This window comes from Diceros bicornis, chromosome 7 (genome assembly GCF_020826845.1).
Source record: "Diceros bicornis minor isolate mBicDic1 chromosome 7, mDicBic1.mat.cur, whole genome shotgun sequence".
Taxonomy (NCBI): Eukaryota; Metazoa; Chordata; class Mammalia; order Perissodactyla; family Rhinocerotidae; genus Diceros; species Diceros bicornis.
The window spans coordinates 60,787,010-60,802,735 of NC_080746.1; the positions used below are offsets into that span (position 1 = coordinate 60,787,010).

Consider the following 15,726-nt stretch of genomic DNA (forward strand, 5'->3'; position numbering starts at 1 on the left):
CTAAATCTGCATTGTTATAACATCTACTAAAACCAGCACACAAAATTCCCCCGATAATACATACTGTTCACTTCATATGAATACATTCTGATAGTATTAAATTTCTATCTCTTACTTCCTGTTGAGAACATATATGTGTGAGGGAGAGGGAGTGGAGGGGAAGGTCTGCATGTACAGAAGTCCCTCTATCCCAGGTACAGATAATGGGTTCTTTCTCAGGAGACTCCGGGGTGTTATCCTGGTTCATACAGGGGATTTGAGTTGGCTTTGATTTCAGACAGGCCCCCAAGGTCTTAACTACAAGTGTATTAAACTTTATTCCCTTCAGTAGATTCACTAAAGCTCTCTAGTCCTAGTCCTACTGGAGGTAAGTTTCCTATTAAATGCGTGATGGAGATGGATAGTCATCAGAGACTCTTCTCTAAGAGTTAAGAAACAGGCTACAGCTGAATTTATTAAGCTAATATATTCTATCTCACTACTGTAGAAAGATTTCCTGACTAAAAGAAGTCTTGACTGACTCATGCTGAGACGACTTAAGTTTAAATTAATTATCTACAGAAGGAACTTAAAATTGTGGTATAAATGATGATCTCCACGCTCAGTGATAATTGTGTATAAGGGCATAGTCTTCTATAATAACAATTAAAAAATAAGCTCATTAGAGGCCCAGGTTAAGTGCAGGTTTATAAAGTTGATTACAAAGGATGAAGCAGAGAAGTAAGAAGTCTGGAGATGGACATTACATACAGTCTTGCAGGATTTACTGCAAGACTGTTAAGAAAAACTGTTAATAAAATAGTTCTTAAATTTGGACTTTTCTCTCTCACTTTTCTCGGGAGTCAATTAGAGCTGAGATTGACTGTCTTTCCTTCTTTTCTTTACGCTTCCTTCTCTCTTTCCTTCCTCTCCTTTTTGTCTTTTCCCTCCGTCCTTCCGTTTCTTCCTATACTCTTCTGTCCCTTTCTTATTTTTTCTTAGCCCTTTCTTTCTTTTCTTTTTCCTGTGTGAAAGAAAGAAAAAAGAGAGAAAGATATATGAGAAAGACAGAGAGAGCCAGAGAGAGAGAGAGAGAGAGAGAAAGGAAGAAAGAGAGAGAGAGAGAGAGAGAGAAAGAGAAAGAGAGAGAGAGAAAGAGTGAAAGATCACAATTGTAGTGTGGGGGCCGGCCCGTGGCTTAGCGGTTAAGTGCATACGCTCCGCTACTGGCGGCCCAGGTTCAGATCCCGGGCGTGCACCGACACACAGCTTCTCTGGCCATGCTGAGGCCACGTCCCACATACAGCGCCTAGAAGGATGTGCAACTATGACATACAACTATCTACTGGGGCTTTGGGGAAAAAAAAAAAAAGGAGGAGGATTCGCAATAGATGTTAGCTCAGAGCCGGTCTTCCTCAGCAAAAAGAGGAGGATTAGCACGGATGTTAGCTCAGGGCTGATCTTCCTCACAAAAAAAAAAAAAAAAGAAAAAAAACAATTGTGTGGGAAGTGAAGAGCGTAGACTTCTGCCTAACATGGCCCATCCTCACTGTCATTGAAAACATGTCTTTACTTCTTTCAAATCTCCTTCCAACAAATCTTCTCACTGCTCCCCATAAAACCCAACCCCAATACATACATACAGAAAAGGGTAGAGTTGTTGGATATCCTGGAATATTCCTTGGAATTTTGAAAGCAGTAATAACTTTCTTTATTAATTTAATTACCATCAGAATACTAGCAGCAAAGAGATGCATTTCTCTCCTGGAGGTTATTTCCAGCTGCAGTATTTTTCCATCACTGTGTAATGCTTTTCATATCTAAGGTACAGTACAGTATGTCTATCTTTTGTGCAACTTTTTTTTATATATGAGATACAGTACAGTGTATCTGTAGCGGGGTATAAGTAAACGCGGATGGAAAAATTAACGAAGCATAGCTCTTCATTTTAGATCTCATTTTCTAAACATGTATCATTGTAAAATGTAATACTGAACAAATCTGTTTAAGAAATACAGCTGGATTTTCCATCATTCTACATGCCCAGTCATCTGTTTAAATAAGGTGTATTTTCCCTTCAAAGAATACTGAGGTCTCAAAAGAAACATAAACCCTTCGAGTTTTTTTTTTTTTTTAACTGCATTCCAGGTTTTGTATGGCCTTTCAGCAAATGAGTATAAGATATTATTGTCTTAAACTTCAGAAGGAGACCTTCCACAAGGTTAATGTTCCTCCCTCTTGAAGACTGCTCAGTCTCTGCCTATATCTGATTTTGAACTAAAGTTTTAGTATTAGCTTTTCTAATAAGAATAATACAGATAAAAATTAAGCCTTCTGCAGAAGTTGTGAGCACTGCACTTATAACTCTGATTTTTCCTTCTAGAGGCAGTCGACTACTTGTCTTCTTGTCAATGGCAAGATGTTCCACACCAACACTACAACTTTCCACCCAGACGCCTTTATTCTTACAGGCATCCCAGGACTTGAGGATTCGCATGGCTGGACCTCCCTGCCTTTTTGCACCATTTACTTAATGGATCTGCTGGGCAATGCTATCATTTTGTGGATCATCTGGTCTGACCATACCCTGCGAGATCCCATGTTCTACTTTCTAGCCATCTTATCAGCCATAGATCTGGCCCTCTCCACATCCTCAGTGCCCCGAATGCTGGGTATCTTCTGGTTTCATGCACATGAAATTGGATTTAGAGCCCGTGTGGCCCAGATGTTTCTCATACACACCTTCACAGGAATGGAATCTATTGTTCTGCTGGCATTGGCTTTTGATCTGTATGTGGCCATCTGTGCACCTCTCCACTACACAACCATTTTGACAACCCGAGTGCTAGCAGGCATTGGTGTAGGTACTACAAGGAGCCCAGTCCTGTTCATGTTGCCTATTGTCTACCTAACCCATTGTCTGCCCTTCTGTGGGGTTCGAATTCTTGCCCACTCCTACTGTGAGCACATGGGCATTGCCAAGTTGGTCTGTGCCAGCATTTGAATTAATGTCATTTATGGGCTTTTTGTGACTTCTTTTCTTATTTTGGAGGTGGCACTGGTTGGAATCTCTTATGCCAACATCCTTTATGCAGTTTTCTGCCTCCCATCTTGGGATGCTCGTCACAAAGCCCTGAGCATTTGTGGGTCCCATCTTGGAGTCTGGAGTATTTTCTATATGCCCTCCTTATTCTCCTTTCTTACCCACCAATTTGGCAAAATAATTCCTGGTTATGTCCACATACTTGTTGCCAATCACTACGTGGTCATCCCACCTGCCCTCAACCCTATGCTATATGGTGTGAGGACTAAGCATATTCGTGAGCATGTGATCCGTGATTTACCTCAAAGTAGAGTCTCTTGTTTCCTTAGTTCTTGAGGGTGTGGGTATAACTGAAAGAAGTTAACCTTACCTGTACTCTAGGTTGATTAACTTTTAAATACTCTTCATATCTAAATACCTTGAAGATCCTTCAAAAACAAACTTTGGAGAATGCTTTCTGGTCTTAAATTCAACGTTTCCTCTCCACATTGCTGTTAATTGTTTATTTCTGAATGTAGGGTTCCATTACAGTAGGGGAGAAACATCACACCAAAAGTCCTTTCATTTTTAACTATAGAGATTTAGTGAATCTGCATGTCTCTGTATTTGAAGATAAGATAGTGTTCCAGCTGGCCACAATTAGTTTATTGCTACTGCTTTAACTTTCACTGAATAAAAGAACTAAATTCAAACGTAAAATAAAAATAATCTTGGTAGATTTCTCATCTACAAAGTTAAATGTATCTGATTTCTCTGAGGATGTCACTGGGATATTGAGTGAAGTTTTTAAAAATTTCTCCAATCCTTCCCTTTCATTTTAGCACCTTTTCCCTTACTCTTTATAATAACATATAGGTACAATGTACCCTCATTGTGCCACCTTCCAACTTTCTGGAGAAGTATGTAGTGAAAATACCTGTGTTAAAGAATAAAAATCCTTTTTATAAGAGAAGCTTGAAAGTACAGAATTCTAACAGTGGAATTTCGAATTACGTTTAATTAATTTTTTTCCTTGGGTATATGTGTGTGTGTGTGTGTATGTGTGCATGCATGTGTTAAATGTATTTATGTAAACTTCTATCTACATGGGCCACTTGTTCCTCTCCAAAGGCCTTTTTATTTGTAGAATGCTGTATACATTCATCCTTTGAGTCTCTATGCTTTATAAGAGTAGAGGAATCTCAGAGAAGGTCAGGTAGAAAATAAATTTTCAAACTCGGTTACTTTCAGAGGAATTTGCTGGATTTTCTTGCAGGTATTTTGTGTTATCTTATAAGGACATCTCTCCACTTCTACTCCTGATGATCTAGGGCATTTTTTGATTATTTTTCCAGAATTTGCTGTTGGCAAAAACTGATGTGTACATAAAAATAATAAAATAGAACACAAAAGCAATTGCCTAGGAGGCTAGTAATTAATTTTCTGATGGCAAATTCACTATCAGATGTTAAAAAAAAAAAAGATGAAGGTACAATTATAAATGACTAAATGGGCCAGAACACATTTCTTTGGGGATTGAAAGTATGGAAGAAAGATTATCTTTCATCAAGGACCATGGACTATAGACTTCAGTGAAAACTTTCTGGAAAGAATTAATGGAAGGTGACACAAGGGATATCTAAATATGGTTATTGGAAGAATTTATTTCCTGTGAACACCTTGAGCACATTAAATACTCTTTTCTGTTAGAAATAGGAAGATGCAAATAATAAATTTTTGATGGCTTCTTTGTTAAGAGTTTATCCAACATCATTCTTTCTGATATTTTTCTTCATTTGGATGATCCATTTTATTTTTTTAAGTAGAACACAAATTTAATAATATTAAAAAATAAAACACATCTAATAAAGATTATTTTATATTAATAAGTTTTTATTTAATTTTATTAAAACCTCCATCCAGTATGTGACCCTCTACAATTCAATGCTTCACGGGATTACAAACATCATTCCTCAGAGAAACTAAATTCAGTGTCTTATCTTTAGATGAAAATTTCGTAGATATTTCCAGTTAGTTTGATAGGATTCATATGTGTTAATCTGTAAGTAATTACATTCTCTTTTAAAACTTTCAGAGTGGGTTTATATTCACGTTCTAACAGTGTCTTTTTTAGTCATATTGTTCACCGTCTCTAACCACCAACTTTCCTTTGTGTTTCCATGCCCTACAGCTAAAAGACAGTAGGATTCAGTGGCAAAAGCACTGGAAATATTTCTTTCAGTCCAGTTTCTCCTCAGCTATTTAGTGTCAATCATACCTACAGCAGGAAATTCAAAATTCTAATAATAAAAATGGAGATAGAGTTCTGAAGGGTAGGTATTAGTTCTTAACAAAATTTTATTTTTCATGAGTAATAAAGAAAAGCAGAATTCACATAGTCAGATGGTTTTCTTCAATAAAATTTTCACTTTAATACAATTAAAACTGATTATTGTATATAGTATGAGGTAGGGGTCCAAAATAATATTTCATAGGGTAGGCACAAATTAAATGAAGAAATGTGGTTTGGTATCATAACAACACAAAATAACCTTGGGTGAAGTTTTAGAAAAAGAAAGACAACATAAATCATAATGTATAATTTTACTTTGCCAGCTTATGAAGATATAGAATGATTTCCTTGTCCAAATATTTCTCAAATAGTGAAATATTTTTCTACAGTTAGTGTTTTGTTCTCAGTATGTTTCAAGTTTTGAAAAGTTAAAACCTGATTGAGTCCAAGTCAAGTCAAAATTACTGCCCTGCATTATATGTAAGAGATAAACAGCTTGGCTCTGGAGACAAAAAAAAAAAAAAAAAGATTTAGATATTCAAGTCTACAAATAGTGAGCAGCATGGCTTTAGACAAGTTTCTTGTTTTCTCTTCACTTTTGTCCTATGAAAAGGAGATGTACCAGTTACTTAGCTTATATGTTTCAGTGTTAAGTGAGATATGTGGATAAAATTAGCAGAGCCCCTCTGACATTGTATTTTTAGTATTGTTAAACGTACGTTCCATATATACTTCTTTTGTATCCTATGAATTTATTCTAAATGTTAAGAAACATAAACAGTGGGGCCATCCCAGTGGCGCAAGCTGTTAAGTGCGTCGCAGGTTTGGATCCCGGGCGCGCAAAAACGCACAGCTTGTCAAAGCCATGCTGAGGCGGCGTCCCATTTAAAGTGGAGAAAGATGGGTACGGATGTTAGCTCAGGGCCAACCTTTCTCAACAAAAAGAGGAGGATTGGCATTGGATGTTAGCTCAGTGCTGATCTTCCTCACAAAAAAAAAAAAAAAGAAACATAAACACTTACATTTATAGCCTCAGTTTTTCAGGATTTAATATTGCATGATGGGGTTGCTGAGCAAAAATGTATAATATTGTGTTTAGCATAATAATGAAAGTGATTATTTCAATCAAGTATAACAACTTGCACATACATACCAGCTGCCAACATGCAGCATACTGATCAATATTTTAGATTAATGGCCACATTTCTATAGATGCTACAATCATTGTCAGTGCCTGGGAAGGTTTTAGAGACAAATAGGAAGGAAGAGTAGAGCTAAGTACTGGTCACATTTGCCAAGTTGACAGACTTGAATCTATTTTGTAGAATCTAAAAACAAAATTCAGTTTTCATAAAATTGCCCTTCCAAAATCACTGTTTTGTAAAATTTTGAAAATCTAACACTGCTTCTAGAAATAATTCATGACAAATGAATGAAAGTCACAGCCTTTAAATGATGGATTCTTAGAGATGACAGAGATCCCTTTGTGTTAGGTTGATTAGAGAAGACTTCATGGAAGATATTATAGTTAAACTAAGTAGAAGGATAGGTAGAATCTCAACACGCCAAGACTGAGTTAGTGTGCTAGGAAATGAATAACACAAGTGCAGTAACTTAGGGAGAGTGAGAGGGATGCTTTTGCTGGCTTCCTTCTGAAGCTTTAAATTACACACTTAGCCAGATGAGGCATACTCAGTTCTTGAAGATGTCTGGAAAGGTGCTTTGTTCAGATCATCCTGTCTCACCTGCTGATTTGTGCTAGCCAGATGTTACCTAAAGTTCAGCTTGGTCAATCGTGACCATTATTACCCTTCTTCTGAACCCACAGTCTTGTTATACAGATACATTTTATTGTCTCTCTCAGCTGCTTGGTTACATACACATACACACAAACTAAATTTAAGAAGAAAAGATGTTGCTATAGATTCTGATAAGTGTAATTTTTAATGATTTCCATTTAGATGCACTTTCTATATTTTGGCACGGTTCTAAGCACTTTATTTACACTCATTATATTATTACCTATTTATTCTTCATAATAGGATGAGTACTAGAAGGAGCTATTCACTAGGCTTTTCTAAAGTTACTCTGTTTAATTAACCATACCATAAAGCAGTGATTTGGAACAAAAAGTAGTTGCTTTTCTTGTACAGCGACATATTGAGACCAGTTCTGCTTCAGAAAGTAGGTCAGGTTGACTTCTGTTAGGTTCCAATCTCCATGAGACTCATTCCAAGGCTGCAGATAAAGGAGCAGTAGCTTACCTGGAGCATATTCTTTACATGAAAACTCATAAGTAGGAAAAGAATACCAACATCTGCAATCACACTTATGTAAGGTCTCTATTTTCACGTCTGCTAGGACTGCATGGGCCAAGACAAGTCACACAGTCAAGCATGAAAAAAATGTGACAGACGTATGTATACTGCACCCACAGTAAAAAGAGGCAGGAACATATGCTGAGAATAAACCAAATTGTGACTTAATTGTTTCCTTTAATCTATCTAACTGTGACCAATTGTAGAGAAGCTGCTTTTTCTTACTTTCACTTTTTAAATCCATTTTAACCTAGGAAAACAAACCATCTCAAGGAGTCTCACTTTCCTGAGGCATACACTGAGCAAGTCTTCCATGTTGTCTGTTCTTTTGCATCTTATAAATTTGGAGAGACATGTTACACTGCTGCAATCACCACTATAAAGCCACATATTTAGTGTTAATTGCTAACACAAAATTCTAGCTCTAGCCACTTTTAAATAATAAAGTTTAATAATACAGTCTCCAGTTTTTCAAGCAATTAATTCTTGGCAGCATACCTAATCTGAGAGCAGAGGTAAATTCTCTCACCAGCAGCGTGGATCTTGAGGAAGTCTCACTTAGCAAAACATGCTTCGAAGGTTGAGAGAGCAATCAAAAAGAAATTAAGTTAAATTGCACTGCAAAGGCCAATTCCAAGGCCTAGGGGAGAGTGTAGAGTCTCAAGCCACGGTGCACTAGTTAGAGAGAGGTTTTGATGTCACATGGAAGCCACTGCATTCCTCATTCTTGGATGCTCCTCTTTCAGTCTTCTTGTGCTGATACCGGATTCTATAATTTTCTCTGTTTGCCCAGGTGTTTCTTTCTCTTTATATCTAATTTTCTTGGTACATCTTCCCATCATACTTTGTGTGTGTGTACTTTTTCTTCTTTTCCACATTTTTATCTGGTTCGGTCTGTATCTCTATCTCTTTGTAAACATCTGTACAGTTTTGGGTTTCATTAATTTTCACATTATTTCTTTTTTTTCATTGATTGATGTTCTTTTATTATTTTGTTTATTCTTCTTATTTATAGGTTTTGTTTGCTCTTTTTTTCTGGATTCTTAAATTGAAAACTGAGGCGATGTTGACCCCTCCCTTACTTTCTACAATAGACAGTTAATGCTATATACTTCCCTCTAAGGACTAGTTTAGCTGTATTGTAAAATATCATATGATGCACTTTAATTTTTGTTCAACTAAAAATATTTTCTAATAGATTGTAATCTCTCCCTTGATTTCTCCCTTGAGCCATATGTTATTTAGAAATGTATTGTTCAGTTTTAAATTATTTGGGAATTTCCAGTTATTTTTCAGTATTTGATTTGCAATTTAGTTCAATTTTGTTGACATAACTTTTGTATGATTTGAACCATATCAATGTTATTGATTGGTGTTTTTGTTCAGAATATGTTTTATCTTGGTAAAGGTTATCTGAGCACTTGAAAAAAATTGTATTGACTCTTTTTGGGTGAAATTTTCTATTAATCTCAGTCATGTCAAGGTGTTTGATAGTGATATTGACCTCATTTACATATTACTGATTTTTTCCTGCTTGTAGCAATTATTGAGAAATAAGCTTTTATACTACAAATTTAATTACAAATTTTTCTATATCTCATTGTAGTTCCATGAATTTTTCTGCATGTATTTTGAAGATATGGTAAGAAGTGCATAAATGTTTATGATTGTGAACTCTTCAGGAAATATTGACTTCTTTGTAATTATGAAATGGCACTCTTTATCCCTGATAAGAGCTTTTGCTTAGAAATGTGCTTTGTCTGGTATTAATATAATCACTTTCTTTTGATTAGTGTTATCATGCTATATAATTCTCTGTCATTTGATTTTAACATATTTGTTTCTTTATATTTAAAGTTGTTTTCTACAGCATGGAGACTTCTCAAAAAATTAAGAATAGAACTACCACATGATCCTACTATTCTACTTCTGGATATTTACTAAAGAACACAAAAACACTAATTTAAAAAAATTATATACACCCCTATTTCACTGCAGCATTATACGCAATAGCCAAGACTTGGAAATAGCCTAAGTGCCCATCGCCATACAAATGAATAAAGAGAATGTGATATGTACACACACACACACACACACACACACACACACAGAATGAAATACTGCTAAGCCATAAAAAATGATATAATCTTGACATTGTGACAACATAGATGGACCTTGATTGTATTACGCTAAGCAGAATAAGTCAAATGGAGAAAGACAAATACTGTATGATTTCACCAGTATATAGAGGATAAACAAACATATAGATATTAAGAACAGATTGGTGGTTACCAGAGGGAAAGGGGGTCAAAGGCAGGGCAAAAAGAGTTAAAGGGCACATGTATACAGTGATGGATGACAACTAGACTTTTGGTGGTGAACAAGTTACAATATATACAGAAGTCAAAATATAATGATGTACACCTGAAATTTATATAATGTTATAAACCAATGTTACCTCAATAAAAGTAAATAAACAAACACACAAATGAACCAAGTTATTTTCTAATAGGGACTGCTGGTAAATACAGTATCAAAGAACTGTGATATTGCCATAAGGAAAAATATGTAGATGGATGGAGTAGAAATTGAGAGTTCACAAAATAACCCATACATCTGTGGTTAATTGATTTTCAACAAGGATGCCAAGTTGATTTAATAAGGAAAAAATATTCTCTGCAACAAATGGTGCTCGGAAAACTAGATATACAAATGGGTAAGTATTAAGTTGGAAGCTTACCTCATACCATGCACAAAAATTAATTTAGATGGGTCAAGTACATAAATATAAGTGCTAGAGCAATAAAACTCTTAGAAGGAAATATAGGATTAAATTTTCATGACCTTGATTTGACAATAGATTTTTAGACATAACACTGAAAGCATGAGCAATAAAAGAAAACATAAACAAATTGGACTTCCTCAAAACAAAACAAACAACAAAAAAAACAACTTTTGTGCATCAGAGTTCATCACGAAGAAGTTAAAAAGACAACCTACAGAATGGGAGAAAATAGTTGCAAGTTGTATACTTGATAAGAGTTTATTATCCAGAATATATAAACTCCTATATTTCAACAATAAAAAGACAAACAACTCAGTTAAAAAATGGACAAAAAGTTTCAATAGACTTTTCTTAAAGAAGAAATACAAATAGCTTATAAGAACATGAAAAGATGCTCAAGGTCATTAATCATTAGATAAATTTAAATCTAAACCACAATTTGATACCATTTCACACTTACTGGGATGGTTATAAGCAAACAAACAAACAAAATAACAAGTATTGGTGAGGATATGGATAAATTGGAATACTCATGCACTGCTAGTGGGAATTTAAAATGGTGCAGCTGTTGGGAAAAACCATTTAGAATTTCCTCAAAAAGTTAAACATAGATTTGTTACATGACCCAGCAAATCTACTTTTAAGTGTATACCCAAAACAATGAAAAAGAGGGACTCAAACAGATATTTGTATGTCAGTGTTCATTTCAGCATTATATACAGTAGACAGAAGGTAGAAACAATGCAAGTGTCCCTCAATAGATGAATGGATAAACAAGATGTGGTATATACAGTGAATGGTGAATTATTTAGTCATAAAAACAATGAATTTCTGATACATTCTACAACAAGGATGAACTTAAAAACATTAACCGTAATCAAATAAACCAGACACAAAAGGACAAAAATTGCATGTATCCAAGTACGTGAAATATCTAGAATATGTACATCTCTGACACAGAAAATAGATTAGAGGTCCAATAGGTTGAGGGGAGGAAAGAATGGGGAGTTATTGCTTAATGAGTAGAGAGTTTTTGTTTGGGGTGATGGAAAAGTTTTCAAGGTAGATAGTGATGATGATTGCACAACATTGTAAACGCAATTAAATTAACAATTTTGCACTTACAAATCATTGAAATGATATATTTTGTGTTATATGTATTTTACCGCAATAGTTTTTTTTTTTAATTACAAGGAACTTGAATTAAAAATATATTTCTATACAACATCATTTAATCATTCAAAATGAAATTAAGAAAACAATTCCATTGACAGCATCAAAAATAATAAAATATTTAAGTCTAAATTTTAAAACTTTCAAATATTTTACATTAAGAACTGCAAAATAACATTGAAATATATAAGAACATCTAAATAAATGGAGAACATCTTTGACCTTGTGTGAGAATTAATACTTTTAAGATGGCAGTACATTCCAAATTGATCTACACATTCAATAAACTTCCTACCAAAATTCCAATGCTGAGTTTTGCAAAAATATATCTTATTTTTTGCGAGCTAATATTATAATTCATAATGAAACACAAAGGATAACGAATAGCCAAATAACCTGAAAAAGGAAAAGAGTTTGAGGGCTTACACTTCTCAATTTCAAAATTCACTACAGTAATTGAGATGGTGTGACGCTGGCATGAGGACAGACATATAGATCAATGGAAAATAATTAAAAATCTAAGGATGTCAAGAGTCCTAAGGATACCAATAAAATTATATGGAGAAAGAATAGTCGTTTCAATCAATGGTGATAAGCCATCTGGAGACTCACATGCAAAGAATAAAGTTAGACTCCTATCTCTCACCATATCTCCCCACAAAAAGCATAAACAAACAAACTAAAAATGGATCATAGACCGAAATGTAAGAAAGAGAATTCTGAAAATCTCAAAAGAAAACATAGGAGTAAATTTTCATGACCTTGAATTAAGCCATGATTTCTTAGATATGACACAAAAGGAGAAGCAATGATAGAACAAACACATGAAATGGACTTCATCAAAATTTAAAATTTTTGTGTTGCAAGTGATGCCATCATCAAAGTGAAAGTAAAAACACACAATTGGAGAAAATATTTTCTATTGTATATCTGATAGGGCACTTATATAAAGAATATATGAAAGAACTCTTATGACAAGATAATGAAAAGACAGTTAACCTTATTGACCAATGGGCAAAGGATTTTAATAGTCTTTTATCCCAAGAATATATGTAAATTTCTGATAAGTACATGAAAGTATCATTAACCTCACTAGTCATCAATAAAATGCAAATCGAAACTACAATGATGCCATTTTATATCTAGCAGGATGGACATAATAAAAAAGGCAGACTATGAAACGCATTGTTGAGTATATGAAAAATTATATCACTCATATGTTGCTTGTGTGAAAATATAATAGTATGGACTTTTTGGAAAACAATTTAGCAGTTCCTCAAAATATTAAACATAGAGTTACCATATGACCCAGCAATTCCACTTTTAGGTATATACACAAGAAAAATGAGATGATTAGGCATATGTGTGCGGTGATGGATTGTAATTAGTATTTGGGGGGTGATCATGATGTAATCTATGCAGAAATAGAAGTATAATGATGTACACCTGAAATTTATACAATGTTATACACCAATGTTATCATAATAAAAAAATAAATTAAAAATTAAAAAAATACATATCCACAGAAAAAAATTATAAGTGAATGTTTATAGCCAAAAAGTGAAAACAATCCAAACTTTCATCAATTGATGAATGAATTAATAAAATGACATTCAATAAAATGTTATTCAGCAATAAAAAAAGAAGGAAGTACTGATACATGCTATCTCCATGAATAAATCTTGAAAACATCATGCTACTTGAAATAACTGGAGCACAAAACACCACATATTCCATGGTTCTACTTATATGAAATGTCCAGAATAGGTCAATATATGGCACCAAAATAGATTAGTGGTTTCCTATTGCTGGAGTGAGGGTGAGGGATAATGTAAAGTGAATGCTAGTTAGTATGGCGTTTCTTTTCGGGTGGACAAAAATATTTTAAAATTACATTACGTTGATGTTTGCGTGACATGTAAATATACTAAGAAACTTCAGATTGCACATTTTACATGGGTGAATTATATGTTAAGTGAATCTTATCTCAACAAAGCTGTTAAAATCAACCGAACACTCTTTCATGATAAAAACTATTAATGAACTCGGAATAGAGAGAAATTTTATCATCTTGATAATGATGATCACAAAAACCCTACTGCTAACATTCTACTTAGTGGTGAGAAAATAGAAGCTTTCCTGCTAAGATCAGGTACACATAGTGCAAAGATGCCCCTTCTCACCACTCCTCCATAATATCACACTGGGTGTCTTTGCTAATTCAATAAAGCAAAAAAGAGAAAATAAAAAAGTATACAGATTGAGAATAAAGATATAAAACTGTCTTTGTTTGCAAATGACATGATAGTTTATGTAGAAGATTGAAAAGAATCAATAAAAAAACTCCTTGAACTAATAAGTGATTACAGCAACATTGCAGATACAAAGTTAATATACAAGTCAATTGTTTACCTATATAGCAATCATGAACAAGTGGAATCTGAAATTAAAACACAATATCATTTACATCAGCACCTCCAAAAATGAAATACTTGGGTATCAATCTCACAAAATTGTACAAGATCTATATGGTAAAACTACAAAACTCTGATGAATAAAATCAAAGAACTAATAGATATTCCATGTTTATAGCTAGAATAACTCAATATTGGCAAGAAGTCAGTTCTTACCAAATGGATCTATAGATTTAATGAAATCCCAATCAAAATCCCAGCACGATATTTTACGGATATCAACAAACCGATTCCAAACCTTACATGGAGAGGAAAAAGACCTTGAATAGCCAACAAAATATTGAAGAAGAACAAAGTTGAAAGACTGACACTACCCCACTTCAAGACTTAAAATAAAGCTACAGTTGTAATCAAGACAGCTGTATTTGTGACAGAATAGACAAATAGATCAGAGGAACAGAATGGAGAGTCCAGAAACAGACCCCCATAAATATAGCCAACTGATCTTTGACAAAAAAGCAAAGGCAATACAATGGAGCAAACACTGTCTTTTCAACAAATTGTGGAGTAGCACCTGGACATCCACACGCAAAAATAAATAAATAAACAAATATAGCCAGAGTACTTACACACTTCACAAAAATTAACTCAAAATATATCATAGAACTAAATGTAAAATGCAAAATTTCAAAATTCCTAGAAGATAACATAGGAAAAAACCTAGATGGCCTTAATTATGATAATGCCTTTTTAGATAAAACATCAGACATATGATTAATGAAAGAATTCATTCATGAAATGAACTTCATTAAAATAAAAAACTTCTCTCTGCAAAAGAAAATGGCAAGAGAATGAAAACTCAAGCTACAGACTGGGAGAAAATATTTGCAAAAGACACATCAGATAAACAGCTGTTCTCCAAAATAACAAAGAACATTTAAAACTCAACAATAAGAAAACTAACAATTCGATTGAAAAATGGGCCAATGACCTTAACAGACACCTCACCGAAGATATACAGATGATAAATAAGTATATGTAAAGATTCTCCACATCATATGTCATCAGAGAAATGAAAATTAAAATGATAATGAGCTGCGACTCCACACCTATTAAAATGGCCAAAATCTAGAACACTGACAACACCAAATCCTGATGAGGACGTAGAGAAACAAAAACTTTCATTCATTCCTAGTGGGGATGCAAAATGGTACAGCCACTTCAGAAGACAGTTTGATGGATTCTTACAAAACTTACACATATTCTTACAAAAAGTACATGAACAAGCTTTTCCTTAAAAGAAATTTTACATCACTCTTTTTCTGCTTATCTTGTATTTCCTTTCAACTTGCCCCCGAACATTTTAATGTAAGCTTTTAGACTGGAAAATCTTTTATTAATCAGCCTATCATATTTCCCTACAAAAAAATTTAAAAAAAATCTTTTGACTGAGTTTCTAAGTTTAAAAAACTCATCTTGATTTTATTATCAATACAATTTTGAATAGCTCATTGATCGAAACAACACAAAATATTACAAATTTTTGTAAACTATTATAGTTAAAATAAACATACTCTTACCATACTATCCAGCAATTGTGCTCCCTGATATCTACCCAAAAGAATTCAAAACATATGTCCACATAAAAACCTGCACACAGACGTTTATAGCAGCTTTATTCATAATTGCCGTAACTTGGATGTAACCAAGATGTCCCTCAGTGAGTGAATGGATAAACAAAC

General features: G+C 33.9%; 1 pseudogene; it reads left to right on the forward strand.

The window, feature by feature from the left end:
- The first annotated feature begins 2,398 nt into the window (after window positions 1-2,398).
- On the forward strand, window positions 2,399-3,358 carry LOC131409043 (olfactory receptor 52J3-like; annotated as a pseudogene).
- Window positions 3,359-15,726: the final 12,368 nt, after the last annotated feature.